Here is a 14256-nt window from a genome sequence, read left to right on the forward strand (position 1 = left end):
TGGTTGTCCATTTTATTGGCATATAGTTGCTTGTAGTAGTCTCTTATGATACTTTGTATGTCTGCAGTGTCAGTTGTAATTTCTCCTTTTTCATTTCTAATTCTATTGATTTGAGTCTTCTCCCTTTTTTCCTGATGCATCTGGCAAAAGGTTTATCAATTTGGTTTAGCTTCTCAAAGAACCAACTTTTCGTTTCATTGATCTTTGCTATTGTTTTCTTTGTTTCTATTTCATTTATTTCTTCTCTGATCTTTATAATTTCCTTCCTTCTATTAACTTTGGGGGTTTTTTTGGTTCTTCTTTCTCTAGTTGCTTTACGTGTAAGGTTACATTGTTTACTTGAGATTTTTCTTGTTTCCTGAGGTGAGATTGAATTGCTATAAACTTCCCTCTTAGAACTGCTTTTGCTGCATCCCATAGGTTTGGGGTTGTCATGTTTTCATTGTCATTTGTTTCTAGGTATTTTTTTATTTCCTCTTTCATTTCTTCAGTGATCTTTTGGCTATTTAGCAGTACACTATTTAGCCTCCATATGTTTGTGTTTTTTACAGTTTTTTTCCTGTGATTGATTCTAATCTCATAGCATTGTGGTCAGAAAAGATGCTTGATATGATTTCAATTTTCTTAAATTTTCTGAGGCTTGATTTGTGACCCAAGATGTGATCTGTTCTGGAGAATGTTCTGTGTGCACTTGAGAAGAAAGTGTATTCTGCCGCTTTCAGGGGGACTGTCCTATAAATATCAATTAAATCTATCTGGTCTATTGTGTCATTTAGCACTTGCGTTTCTTTATGTATTTTCTGTCTGTATGATCTGTCCATTGGTGTAAGTGGGGTGTTAAAGTCTCCCACTATTATTGTGTTACTGTCTATTTCCCTTTTTACGGCTGTTAGCATTTGCCTTATATATTGAGGTGCTCCGATGATGGGTGCATAAATATTTATAATTGTTATATCTTCCTCTTGGATTTTTCCCTTGATCATTATGTAGTGTCCTTCCTTATCTCTTGTAACAGTCTTTATTTTAAAGTCTATTTTATCTGATATGAGTATTGCTACTCCAGCTTTCTTTTGATTTCCATTTGCATGGTATATCTTTTTGCATCCCCTCACTTTCAATCTGTATGTGTCCCTGGGTCTGAAGTGGGTCTCTTGTAGACAGCATATATATGGGTCTTGTTTTTGTATCCATTCAACCAGTCTGTGTCTTTTGGTTGGAGCATTTAATCCATTTACATTCAAGGTAATTATCGATATGTATGTTCCTATTACCATTTTCTTAATTGTTTTGGGTTTGTTTTTGTGGGTCTTTTTCTTCTCTTGTGTTTCCTTCCTAGAGAAGTTCCTTTAGCTCTTGCTGTAAAGCTGGTTTGGTGGAGATGAATTCTCTTAGATTTTGCTTGTCTGTAAATATTTTGATTCCTCCGTCAAATCTGAATGAGATCCTCGTTTGGTAGAGTAATCTTGGTTGTAGGCTTTTCCCTTTCATCACTTTAAATATGTCCTGCCCTTCCTTTCTGGCTTGCAGAGTTTCTGCTAAAAATCAGCTGATAACCTTATGGGGATTCCCTTGTATGTTATTTGTTGCTTTTCCCTTGTTGCTTTTAATATGTTTTCTTCGAATTTAATTTTTGTTAGTTTGATTAATATGTGTCTTGGTGTGTTTCTCCTTGGGTTTATCCTTTATGGGACTCTCTGAGCTTCCTGAACTTGGGTGACTATTTCCTTTCCCATGTTAGGGAATTTTTTGACCATCATCTCTTCAGATATTTTCTCAGACCCTTTCTCTTTCTCTTTTTCTTCTGGGACCCCTATAATTCATATGTTGGGGACCCCTATAATTCATATGTTGGTGAGTTTAATGTTCTCCCAGAGGTCTCTGAGACTGTCCTCAATTCTTTTCATTCTTTTTCTTTATTATGCTCCTTGGCAGTAATTTCCACCATTCTTCTTCCAGCTCGCTTATTTGTTCTTCTCCTTCAGTTATCCTGCTATTGATTCTTTCTAGTGTATTTTTCATTACAGTTACTGTGTTGTTTGTCACTCTTTGTTTGTTCTTTAGTTCTTCTAGGTCTTTGTTAAACATTTCTTGTATTTTTTCGATCTCTGCTTCCATTCTATTTCTGAGATTTTGTATCATCTTTACTATCATTACTCTGAATTCTTTTTCAGGTAGGTTGACTATTTCCTCTTCATTTATTTGGTTTTGTAGGTTTTTACCTTGCTCCTTCAACTGTAACATATTTTCTTGTCTTCTCATTTTTTTTTTGATGGGTGGGGCTGTGTTCCTGTCTTCCTGGTTGTTTGGCCTGAGTCATCCAGTACTGGAGTTTGCAGGCAGTTGGGTAGAGCTGGGTCTTGGTGCCGAGATGAGGACCTCTGGGGGACCTCACACCGATTAATATTCCCTGGGGTCTGAGGTTCTCTGTTAGTCCAGAGGTTTGGACTTGGTGCTCCCACCACGGGAACTTAGGCCTGACCCCCAGAGTGGGAATCAAGATCCCACAAGCAGCACTCTGTGGCAGGAAAAAAAAAAAAAAAAAGAGTCGAACAATAATAAAAAAATAAAAATTAGAAAAATAAAAAATATGTTAGAAAAAATAAAAGTATAAATGAAACAACAACAACAAAGGCAAAACAGAACCACAAGAGCCAAAAAAAAAAAAGAAAGCCAGAAAAGGCCTTGGTTGGGGGCCGGGGCTTAGGTGGGGGGCGGGGCCTAGGCTCAGCCTGGACAAAGAGGGCCCTGGAGGGCTGAGGTTTAGGCCTGGGACCCCAAGAGCCTTGCTGTTGAGCGGGTGGGGGAGACCCTAGCCTCATTCCCCTCTGATCCCCTGATACCCCAAAGGTCTCTCCCCATCCCTGTCAATCACCATTCCATGGGTGGGCCCCTCTGAGTGTGGGAACCCCTCCCCTCCCCCAGCTGCCCCTCAGGGGTGCCAGTCCCATCCAGCCTCCACTTTTCCTCCCCTCCTCCTTGGCCCCCACATCCTCGGGGATTCCTCACCGGTCGCTTGGGGATTCCTCCCGTCACTTTAGGTGTCTGAGATCCCCCACCAGCGCCTGGCAGGTGCCCTACTTGTGAGGAGACAAGAACTCCGTGTCTTCCTACTCCACCATCTTGACTCCTACCCTAATTCATTATATTTAATGTCTCTGTGAATTCAGATAACTGAGCTTTATTCATTCAATAAACATTCTGAGTGTCCAGCAGTTTAGTTTTTGAGGTACTGCTAATGACTTTCATACCCTAAGTTGAGCATGAACACACAATTTAACAGTCATATATGTACACAGCTAATTGTAAAACAAAACACTAAGTGCACTAATAAATGTGACAATAGTATTGTGGTAGTATGAAGAAGAACTATTAATTTAACCAGGGAGAGAGGGGAAGATGTCACAGGGTTGCTGACATTTAAATATGCCTTGAAAGATGAATTGGATTTTGTCAGATCATATCAGATAGAAAAGTACACTTTAGGGGAAGAGAACATACTATGTTCAGGGAACAATAAATACTCCGGTGTGACAAGAGTCATGGTAAAAGGGAAGGGGATGAGATAGACAGAGACACAGAGATGGGGGGGAGACAGAGGAAAAAGAAGAGACAAATGGAGAGGGAAAGACAGAAGAAGTAGGAGAGACAGAGGGAAAAGGAGAGGGAGAAGGGGAGAGAGGGAGGGAAGGAGAGAAAAAGACAGCTAGACAAACCCAGGTCTAAGTGAATAGCCTTGAATACTATGCTAAGGAGTTTGAACTTTATGATGAAGAAAACTGGAAGGCAGTAAAGGTTTTTGTTTTGATAATTGATGTGACTAGTTCTGTTTTAGGAAAATGACTTAAGTTGTATGCAGTGTGGTGCTGATGGTAAGACTGAGGCAGAGAGAGGAAGTTAATTTTTAATCTGTGTCTGAGATGCGGAGCAGTAAGTATGGGACTGGATTTGTGATTTATGAAAGTAAACCACCAGAGTCAGAGTTCAAGGAACTTTCTTATGGGTGAAGCGCATAGGAAGTCAGTGTTTAGACTTAGCAATGCTTAACTTTTGGCTCCTATGAGGAAGTGATGGGGTTCAGGACCTGCAACCTGTTGGCATAGTGAATATCTTAAGCTAAAGGAAGTTGAGATGCAGCAAGTACAGGAAGAACTTTCTGACCTCTCCCTGAAGCAGGTCACGTGAGAGGTTCTCCCCTCCAATACCTGGAGGAAAGGAGCATCCTTATCTCTGAAGACAGAGGGACACTGAGAGGACTCTGACCAAATAGGCCCTAGTAAGTCTCCCTCAGTTTACTACATTTGCCTTATACTCTTTTTGTTCTATCACATTCTCCCACGACTCTCCACTCTTCATTACACTTGCATAAAATCATTCTTAGGGTCTTCATTACCTTACAAAGCTTCCTGTGTCACATAAAACTCATATTAAATAAATTTGTATGCTTTTCTCTTGTTAATCTGTCTTTTGTTACAGGGATCCCAGTCAAGGTCTTGGAAGGGTAGGGGGAAAAAGATATTTTTCCTTTCCTACAAAAGCCTAAAAAGAGCATGGGCTTTAGAGTCACTGCACCACCAACTCTGGCTCTACCTTTTCCTAGCTTGCCAAGGGTAAGTTCCTTAATGTTTTTAAGTCTTATCATAAAACAGGTACATTAATATTAATATCACAGAGTTAATGTGAAGTGTTGAGACATCATGAATGCTATTCAAGAAGTGTCAAAGTTCTTATTTTCTTTCCCCTCCCAGGTACTTAACTATATTTTTGATGGTTAAGGTTGTAATGTAAGTGTCCTTGAGATTTAGCATTATTATAATAGGTTTTAGGTTATAGTAAGGGTTGACAAGAAAATAGTGACCCTGATTCTTCCCTTTGAACTCAGTAAAATTATTTTCTAAATTTTGCACTTTAGTATTAGAGCTAGATTATGTTATTTAATGTGCATACCATGCTGTCTTTGGTTTATGCTGCTTCTCTGTTTGGAATGCCCTTCCACTATCCCTTCCAATTGGCTAGTCCAGCCTATAAGACACAACTGAAATATTTCCTTCAAGAAGGCTCTCTTCTCCTCTATCCCAGGTAAGATTTGCCTTCTCTGTGTTACCACATTACCACATATTACAATGTACTAAATGCAATGATAGACTACACTGTGTTATGTTATAATCTATGTGTGTGTTAGTTTCTCCCTACAGACTACAAAAAGGCAAGAACTATGTATGTTAGACTATGTCAGTGTTTCCTCAGTTCTTATCCTGGGCCTGGAACATACCAGACATTTAATAAATATCTGTTGAATGAAGAAGCAAATTTTTAAAATCACCCACCTACCCATTCCAAGTGCTTACAAATTATATCCATTTTCCTGTTTTAAATCTCTCATGTCTTACCAGTCTCCTCAGAGAAGCAGCTATAATGGCTCTGAAGAAACTGATCTGAGAATAAAAAACCTGTATTGCAGCTTGGCTCCACCACGATTACATGTGAAATCTTGGGCAAGTCACTGAACTCTTTTCCCTTGCTTCCTTATGTGCAAAATAAGAATAACTATAGGTTTGTAACAAGGATTAAATGAAAATAAGATATAAAAGAGCCATACTTAGTATGTGCCACAAAGTGAGTTTTCATCATTTGTTGATTACTTATTATTTGCTTTTGTTAAAAACTTAAGCTTGAATATAGTTGGAAATGAAAAAGGACTTTTCATGAAAAATTTGGGTCTTTAATGCAATTAACTAGATTATTCCAATCATCCAGAGAACTCTGTAAAACTGCCTTTATTTTAGGCTATACTATTATCACTAGCACCGGAATGAACCTGTTAACAAAAATAAAACAAAGTAAAACACCCCAGCCTCAAAGTCATAAATAACTTGAAAGTTATTTAAATGAAGATATATTACCTCTATAATGGGGTGCTGTCTATAAATCAGGAAGAAAATCAAACAAATAAAAGACCCATTAATGTGAAATGCTGACAAATCTGGGTTTTCAAAGGCCCTACAACTGGTATTTTCAGAAGCTCTAATAAAATTCATATCCTTTGTGTCTGCCAAACCCCACAACTAAAGGACCACGCTCACAACCTTGAGGATAAATCTAAATGTAGTGAATTCAGAGGTGGATGCTTGCAGAGTCAAGGGAAGTTTTCATCCTTGACAAAGAAAAATTGTGGCTCGTTTCTAGTGAATGAACTGTAGTCCTCCAGGCACCAGAGCTTTTAGCATCTTTCTCGCAAATTCACCCTAGGAGGCTTTAGAACGGATGTGTTAGTGTGGTGCTGCCATCTACAGCCAGAATTTTCCATGGACCTTGATAAAATAATAAAAAATAACAATTCTAGGCCTGTCCGGTCAGCATACACTTTAAATATTTTTGGTCGCTTCGTGGAGTAAGTTCCAAAACTCATTAGTTCCAAAAGAATTTTTGGCTGAGGTTTCTTCTGATTACCAAAGGAATCCATTTTAGTTTAACTTCAAGAGAAATCTCATACAAAAGATATTTCCACCTCATATGAGTTTTCCGGAATTTCCACAGCATATATTTCTATCAGATGGTATTACTAAAAAAAAATCTTTTAAAAACAATTATGTTTGTTACTCTTATGATGACGTGAACTCACTTCAGAGTGAAGTTATAAAACAGACATAGGCAGATGATTCAGCCCATGGGGTGTTACTAACAGAATTTTCCAGTACTGCTCCCTGACCACTTTTCTTGGGTTTTGCCCTTTCCCTCGTATTTTGACAGCAAGCAGAGGAAATAAGATGACAGCAGAGGGCATCAGTCTTTTTTCTAGAGAACAATGCTGCCTCAGTAAGTAGCATCCAACTAAGATATAAATCATATTTATAAAATACAGAACACTCCCAGAAATAACCAACCAATTTTACAAAAATGAAAATCATGCCCAATATTTCCAGTGTCTATTGTATCCGTTTGTTTTTTTCTCAGCTAAGTATTTGATCTCTGCTAACTGTCCCACACTTTTTCTGAATATTTCTTATGTCTCATTATGAGTCATCTTATTTTCCTCAAGCTAACTTTGCTTCTTATATATCTCAATGCTCACCTAAAGACTCAAGAACAAAAATCAGTGTTTATAATGTCTCTACAATACCATACCATAATATGAGTTAGTTTATTTATACCCTTACAATGTTTCTGTGTATTTTAGATTGAGTTCAACTAGTTCCCCAAATACAGATAAAGGTATCATAGAAAATTTATAGTCATATTGAAAATATTAGTTTTTAATGTCTTTCTGAGGGACAAAACATATACAATTAGTTGACGTTATATTTTTGATCACCATAAGCAACCACCTAACTAGATCACTCTTCACTCTTATTTGGTGGATGAGGAAAATAAGGCATGTGAATGTTAAATGACTTATTCAAGGTCATTTCAAGTAATTTGCATAAACATTTAGAGAAGAGGCTCTTATCATTAGTCTGTCCTGAGGTCCTAGCAAGAATGTTAGGTCTCTTCTTTTTCACCTCTCTAGTGAGAGATTTACTTCAAATTTTCCATGGGTGAGAGAATTTAACAGTGAGAGAATAATTTATGACAACCATTCAATTCTGAAGAGATGGGCTGGAAAAGAAAAATGAGATGCTACACTGGAAAGTTTATAGTGGACTGTTAAAGAGAAAAGGTTTTATCTACCTTTACAAAGGTAGTGTTGTGTTTTTTATAGCATCAGTAGTACAAGTTACTAAAAAGTCATTCGATGCAGTAGTAAGTAATTCAGCTTGTTTACAAAATAGTTAAGAAAAGATTACTAGCAAGCTTATTGCAAAGGCTTAAGTAAAAGAAAAATCTAGTTAACTCTTTCATAATTGATCTTATGAAATGTTTAGGATAAAAATATAAATGTCTCAGTTATTATTATTTATCACTTTGAATCATACCTATGCTTTCTCAAAACATAAGAAGGGTTTTGTTGTTCTGGGTTTTTTTCATGGCTTGAGAAGACAATTATTATCCCTCTATCACCTTCAGATGTTCCTCCCCTCCCCGTCGCCACCATCTCTGGCCTTGATATTTAATCATCCATTAGAATTCTAAGTCAACAGAGAGAGCCAAAATTTTTAAATGACTCTAAATATTTTAAATAAATTGAGAAACACATGAATCCTCAGACTCTTATTCACCTTTCATCGTATCACAAAACCATCAGACACACACACTTTCAATTTTTCTATATTATGTAAACAAAAGATTTCAAAGTAGGATTTGGTAGATGGTGGATTTTGAATTAAATTGAAAATGTGCCCAGCACAGCAATTATTTCATTAACTCTGAAGAGTTTAAATTCTTACAACTGAACCACGTCTTGAGTGAAAAAAAAAATCAACACGTAATACCAAATCCAATAAACAGAAGCAAGCAGTTGGTGTACTGTCTACACACTTTCATTTTGTTTTAAAAACACATCGATGGTGATGGTTTTACAACTCAGTGAACATACTAAAAACTACTGAATTATACACTTTAAAGGGTGAATTTTATGATATGCGAATTATATCTCAATAAAGCTGTTATTTTAAAAATAATCTAGCTAAGTGTTCTGTAAGAAAATCCTGCTAGGAAAAAGATATATGATTTTTTCTTTGTCAGCATCATATTTAAGAGTGTATACAAAAGTGAAATAAACAAGATAAATGTTCACTGCAGCCCAGATAAGGTGTTACTATCTTTTGAGATAGGATATCTACTGTGCTGTAGTCATGACCCCCAAATTCTAATCTGAGAGATCTGTATGAAATTCCCACTGAAACCAGTGACCATTATGCTACAAAACTTAGGAAATAATTTGGCACATTCTGCAGTATACTTACATTTTCTAAAGGATTCTTTGTTCTAACTTTCTTCTGTTTTTGTTTAACTGACAAAAGGATCACACAAAGGTTATTCTCTCATCATGATATTTCTTTAAAGTAAATTTGGATAGGAACATGAAAGTTATGCCAGTATAGACATATAGATTTGAACTCACTGAAAGGTTTTGGAAATAAATATTGCAGACACTCTCCATTTGGATTTCGGAAGGAGGAGTAGTTAGAAAGGTCATTCTTTTCTGGAAAAATGGTTTTGATAGCATCAAAGAATCTTAGAGTCAGAAAGCACTTTAGAGATAATCTGGTTAAATCCACTGCCCTCCTTGATGAAGAAATAAAGACCCAAAGAGGTTAAGTAATTTGTGCAAAAGGTCACACAGTAAGTTAGTGCACGAGTAAAATAGAAAGTGGGTCTCCTGATTCTCTAACCAAAAATTTTCATCCCCTCCTTCCCTAAACTACTATCATCTGGAGAAAATAAAAATTTGTTAGGTGTTCCCTGTTAAAAAAAATACTTGTAAAAAAAAATACTTGTATGTAGAATAATCTCATGCACAGCAGGTGCTTAAGGGATATTTTAAAATTATGAGTTATTTTCCATTTATTTTTACTGTCTTTTCATACAATAATTTTGTGAGATATTTTGTAATTCATCTTATGATGAAGAAAATTGTACATGGAGAGATTAAGGGGGTTAAGGAAAGGGCCAAAATGCAATCACATCTCTTTCCAAATTCCACTATGCCTCACAGGATCCCAAAAGAGTTAAAAAAATCAGTCATTTGAATGAACCATGAAAATGAATAATATCACACTCTGCTAGAGAGAGTGTAAATTGAAACAACCATTCTGGAAAACAGTTTCACAGTGTCTCTCAAAAGCCTTTAAAACTTTTTTATAGTTTAAACTAATAATTCTATATCTGGAAACCAGTTAAATAAATATAAACCAAGATCCAGAGACACAGCTTTGCAGAGAATTGTTCGTCATCATGAGAAGAAGAGGTAAACATCAATGATGGAAAGATTAAGAACAGGACAGTACTTTCATTTGATGATTATCATGGTAGCTAATAAAAGAAAATTTAGAATTTAATACAAAAAATATTATGTGATATAGTAAGTTTTAAAGCAGAATACAAAATATTATATGTGGTGTATATTTAAAAATATAAAAACTTCTGCATAGAAAAGTATATTGGTTGCCTTTGGGTAGTAAAAATATGGGTGGTTTTGCTTATAATTATATATAAAAACTGCATAGAAAAGTATATTGGTTGCCTTTGGGTAGTAAAAATATGGGTGGTTTTGCTTATAATTATCCAATTTTTAAATGAGAAATATGTATTGCTTTTATAGTAGAAAATCTTTAATAGATGTTATTATTAAAACAAACATAAAATGAGCCAACCAATCAAAAACCAATTCAGAAAATATAATTAGAATCTACCTTTGGAATGAAGTATTTATAGGCATCGGGTTCAGATGCCTTTCCACTCACTACATCATATTATCCAATGCCATCTTTTCTCATGTTGTTGCCAAGTGCTTTTCTTTACAGAATCACGTACGATTAGTATCTATCATAATACATCGTTCTTTGAGATTCTAAAGAATACCATTCACTCTAGATCTTATAAATACTTCATTCTTGTGATTTGCTTGGTCAGACCGCACCAATTAAAACCAAACTGCACGTCTCCCAAACTTAGTTCAGGTGGAGAGGCTCTCTGGCTGCTTCCTGAGAGCTTTCCTAATTCAAGTCAGTCCCTCTTTTACTGCACATGGTGAAGTCATGTTTTCTCTTTGTACTATGGCAGCATCCAAACTCACACAAAAGCATGAGGGGCCATAATTCCTCATTTCGCAAGTTAATCAAAGTTGTCCCATAGAGAACTGGAAAAATAGCGAACACTTTGAAAGTTATAGCAACCATCTGAAAGGACAATAAAACATTGTTTTAAACAAGAAAACAGGTTCTAGTGAAAATGTTCTTCATTTAAAGAGGAGAATTTGTTAAAGGGGATTTCAAAATTTCTGAGTCTCACCTTTAGAAAAATTCCCTCTGTTGCTTACACTTTGGAATAATAAGGCCAGATAGAAGGACCTTTTATTTTTCTGTTAGTGTGATTCATGTCCCAACATTTGAAACGAAGAGGAACCTTTCCTGACTAGATCTCAATAAGACAAGCATGAAGGCAAAATGGCAACATGGGTTTCTGCTGTCAGAGGTTTGCACATCAATCATCGAGACTCCAGATGGCATCTGTTTTCAGTGATCATGTCACTTACCATCAACATCACATTAAATCCTTGCAGTAAAAATGGGTTCTTTTCCCCACATTCACAAGCAGATGATCTCTGATTTCATCCTCAGGCCTCTCATTTTGGGACGAAAACAGTGCAACAGTGTCTCCTGCTGCCTATTAGCGTGGCGACACGTGTGCACCGGAGGGACTCGTCCTAGTGAAAAGGAATGAAGACTTAATCCTTGGCAGTACTTGACTTCGTTCCAATGTATACTTTCTCTACATTCAACTGAACTGTGCTTTGAATTTCACATTGCTCGTTTCTCAGTGTAAGAATACCATTAGCTCTGCTATTAGAGCTCTTCTATTATTAAGCAATTGCTCACGTTCTTTTAATTTTTCACTTGTTCACTCCCATACCTGCCTGCTCAGCACTCCTCCCCTCACCTAGCAGAGGCAATACAGGATAGTTTTATTCGGAGAACAGTTCTATCCACAGAAGGATCTGAATTTTGGATGCCAGAGAGAAAATTACTGTTGTCAGGATATATCCTTATTGTTTTACAGGTTTGGCATAACATTCAGTGGGAAATCATTCTGGATGAGCGCCGCTAAAACCCACACAAATACAAGTTGGCTTTTTGGTATTATTTCAGATCCTTGATGGAGGAAAAAATGCATGTCTGGGAGCAATCACACTCAAGCATATATCTTCCCCTGATGCAATTTTGTGAATCCAAAGTGATAAAAAGAAGTTGTGACTTTTGACATTACTGAATAAATTCTGAGGTACTGTTTGAATCAATCAGGTTACTTTTTCCCCTGAAATAAATCCAGTATGTTTACACTCTTACCATATGTTAAAAGAATGCATTTGAAAATCTCATGATGAGTTAATTTATTTTTTAAAAAGGCCGGGGGTTGGGGGAGCTCATGTAGAAAACGGCACAGTGTTGCCTCAACTCTTTTTTTTCCTCCAAGTTTCCAATCACGCTTCTAATTTTGAAGATCTGCTCCTGGGGAAAGGCTAGTTTTTACTGTCTCTTGTTTTGGAAAAATTTGACAAGCAGTGCTGCACCCATCTTAGATGCTAAAGTAACTGACTTTGAGTACAAGGCTAGTATGTTCCATATGTGTGCAGAGTTAGCTGAAGGAGGGCAATTACCTTCCCTGGTCTCAAAGTAACTACTGAAGTAGTTAGGGTGGAAGACAAAATCATGGTATATTAATTCCTCCTGTTTCTAAGAAGCAACATGCTCTTTGCTCTAAGATAAATTATAGATCTGGTTTTCTCTACTCTGATCTATAGCATTTATTGCCTATTTTGGTAAATAATCATGTCCAATCTTGAAGATTCCCTAAATGTTCCAGAAGGGCATATCTTACTTCCAAAACAGGGTGAATTTTAAGGGTGTCTTGAACGTGTTATAGTCCCCTCAACCCAAAGTACACTCATTGCTTCTGTTTTGTTTTTTATTTTTTTATTTTTTATTTTTTTATTTTTTTGCGGTACGCGGGCCTCTCACCGTTGTGGCCCTCCCCTGGCCTCTCCCCTTGCGGAGCACAGGATCCGGACGCACAGGCTCAGCATCCATGGCTCAGATTTTTTTATTTTTTATTTTTATTTTTTTTTGCGGTACGCGGGCCTCTCACCGTTGTGGCCTCTCCCCTTGCGGAGCACAGGCTCCGGACGCACAGGCTCAGCATCCATGGCTCACGGGCCCAGCCGCTCCGCGGCATGTGGGATCTTCCCGGACCGGGGCACGAACCCATGTCGCCAGCATCGGCAGGCGGACTCTCAACCACTGCGCCACCAGGGAAGCCCAAAGTACACTCATTGAAATGGTCTCTTTGTTTTAGAAATCTCAGGGAGAACACTAACAAACTTTACAGAGTGTTTACAGAATCAGTTTGTTAGTATTTGTGCAGCACTTCAGAAATATAAAGCACTAAATATTGTAGTGGATAGCAACTTAATAAGATAATTAACCAACCATTTCTAACACGAAACTGTGTAAGTATGGACATGTTTAACTTCTGAATATTTTAGTCTTTCTTCCTTTTATTGGCTTAAGCATAATACTGAACATTCTGATTATTCAATCTGAGTGAAAGAAAAAAGGACATTTTTGGTTTGAATAAGAATTATTTTACCATTAAACAGCATCGTTTTCTCTCAGTGCACAGAATGTTTTTTTCATTTTAACACGCCATTTTTTATGCCCTGAGGAGGACGACTGTCAAAGGTAAACACCTAGCTAATCTCTAGTTAGGAAAGCATTTGATCGCCAGCTTTGTTTTACTTTTTGAACCAGGACACTGTTTAAGAAGACAACCAGTCCCTCCCAGGGTGGAAAGTGACTATTCATTTCTGTTTTATACACAGCTAAACCTTCTATTATGTATCCTATTAGTAATTATATTTGCTTTTGTAGTGTGTACCGTCCTCTGATCTCTGAGCTCATACCTATTATAATCCTCTCTAAATAAATAATATCCAAGTTCCAATCCCCATAGACCTGCTGGCAGAGAACATTTCCCTCCATTTTTCTAGTATCTTAGGACCCAAGTATACCATGAGATTCTAAAATTATTTTAAAGCAAACATTAGAGTGGAATAACAATTAGGAGTTACTAAAAACTCATATGCATTTACTGGTCATTTTTTTCTCCTGGCAAGTTGTGGTGTTTAAACCATAAATAATTCTTAGCTTAAACTACATTGAAGACAGGAAAGCAGAAAATAAATGAAAAAATGATTTCAAATCCATAATGAAAAAAGAGAAAATCTTTAAGATTTTATTAAAATAAAGTTATTTTCTCATTTACCTTGCTGAATATTAAGTTTGATGTTATCATTACTATAACATTACTCTTAAGAGAGAGTTCATTCTGTTTTGTACCCTCAGTCTTTTTGTTTTTAAATATCTTTATTGGAGTATAATTGCTTTACAATGGTGTGTTAGTTTCTGCTTTATAACAAAGTGAATCAGCTATACATATACATATGTCCCCATATCTCCTCCTTCTTGCATCTCCCTCCCACCCTCCCTATCCCACCCCTCTAGGTGGACACAAAGCACCAAGCTGATCTCCCTGTGCTATGCGGCTGCTTCCCACTAGCTAGCTATTTTACATTTGTGTGCCCTCAGTCTTAACACACAATGC

This window comes from Physeter macrocephalus, chromosome 14 (genome assembly GCF_002837175.3).
Source record: "Physeter macrocephalus isolate SW-GA chromosome 14, ASM283717v5, whole genome shotgun sequence".
In the NCBI taxonomy this organism is placed as follows: Eukaryota; Metazoa; Chordata; class Mammalia; order Artiodactyla; family Physeteridae; genus Physeter; species Physeter macrocephalus.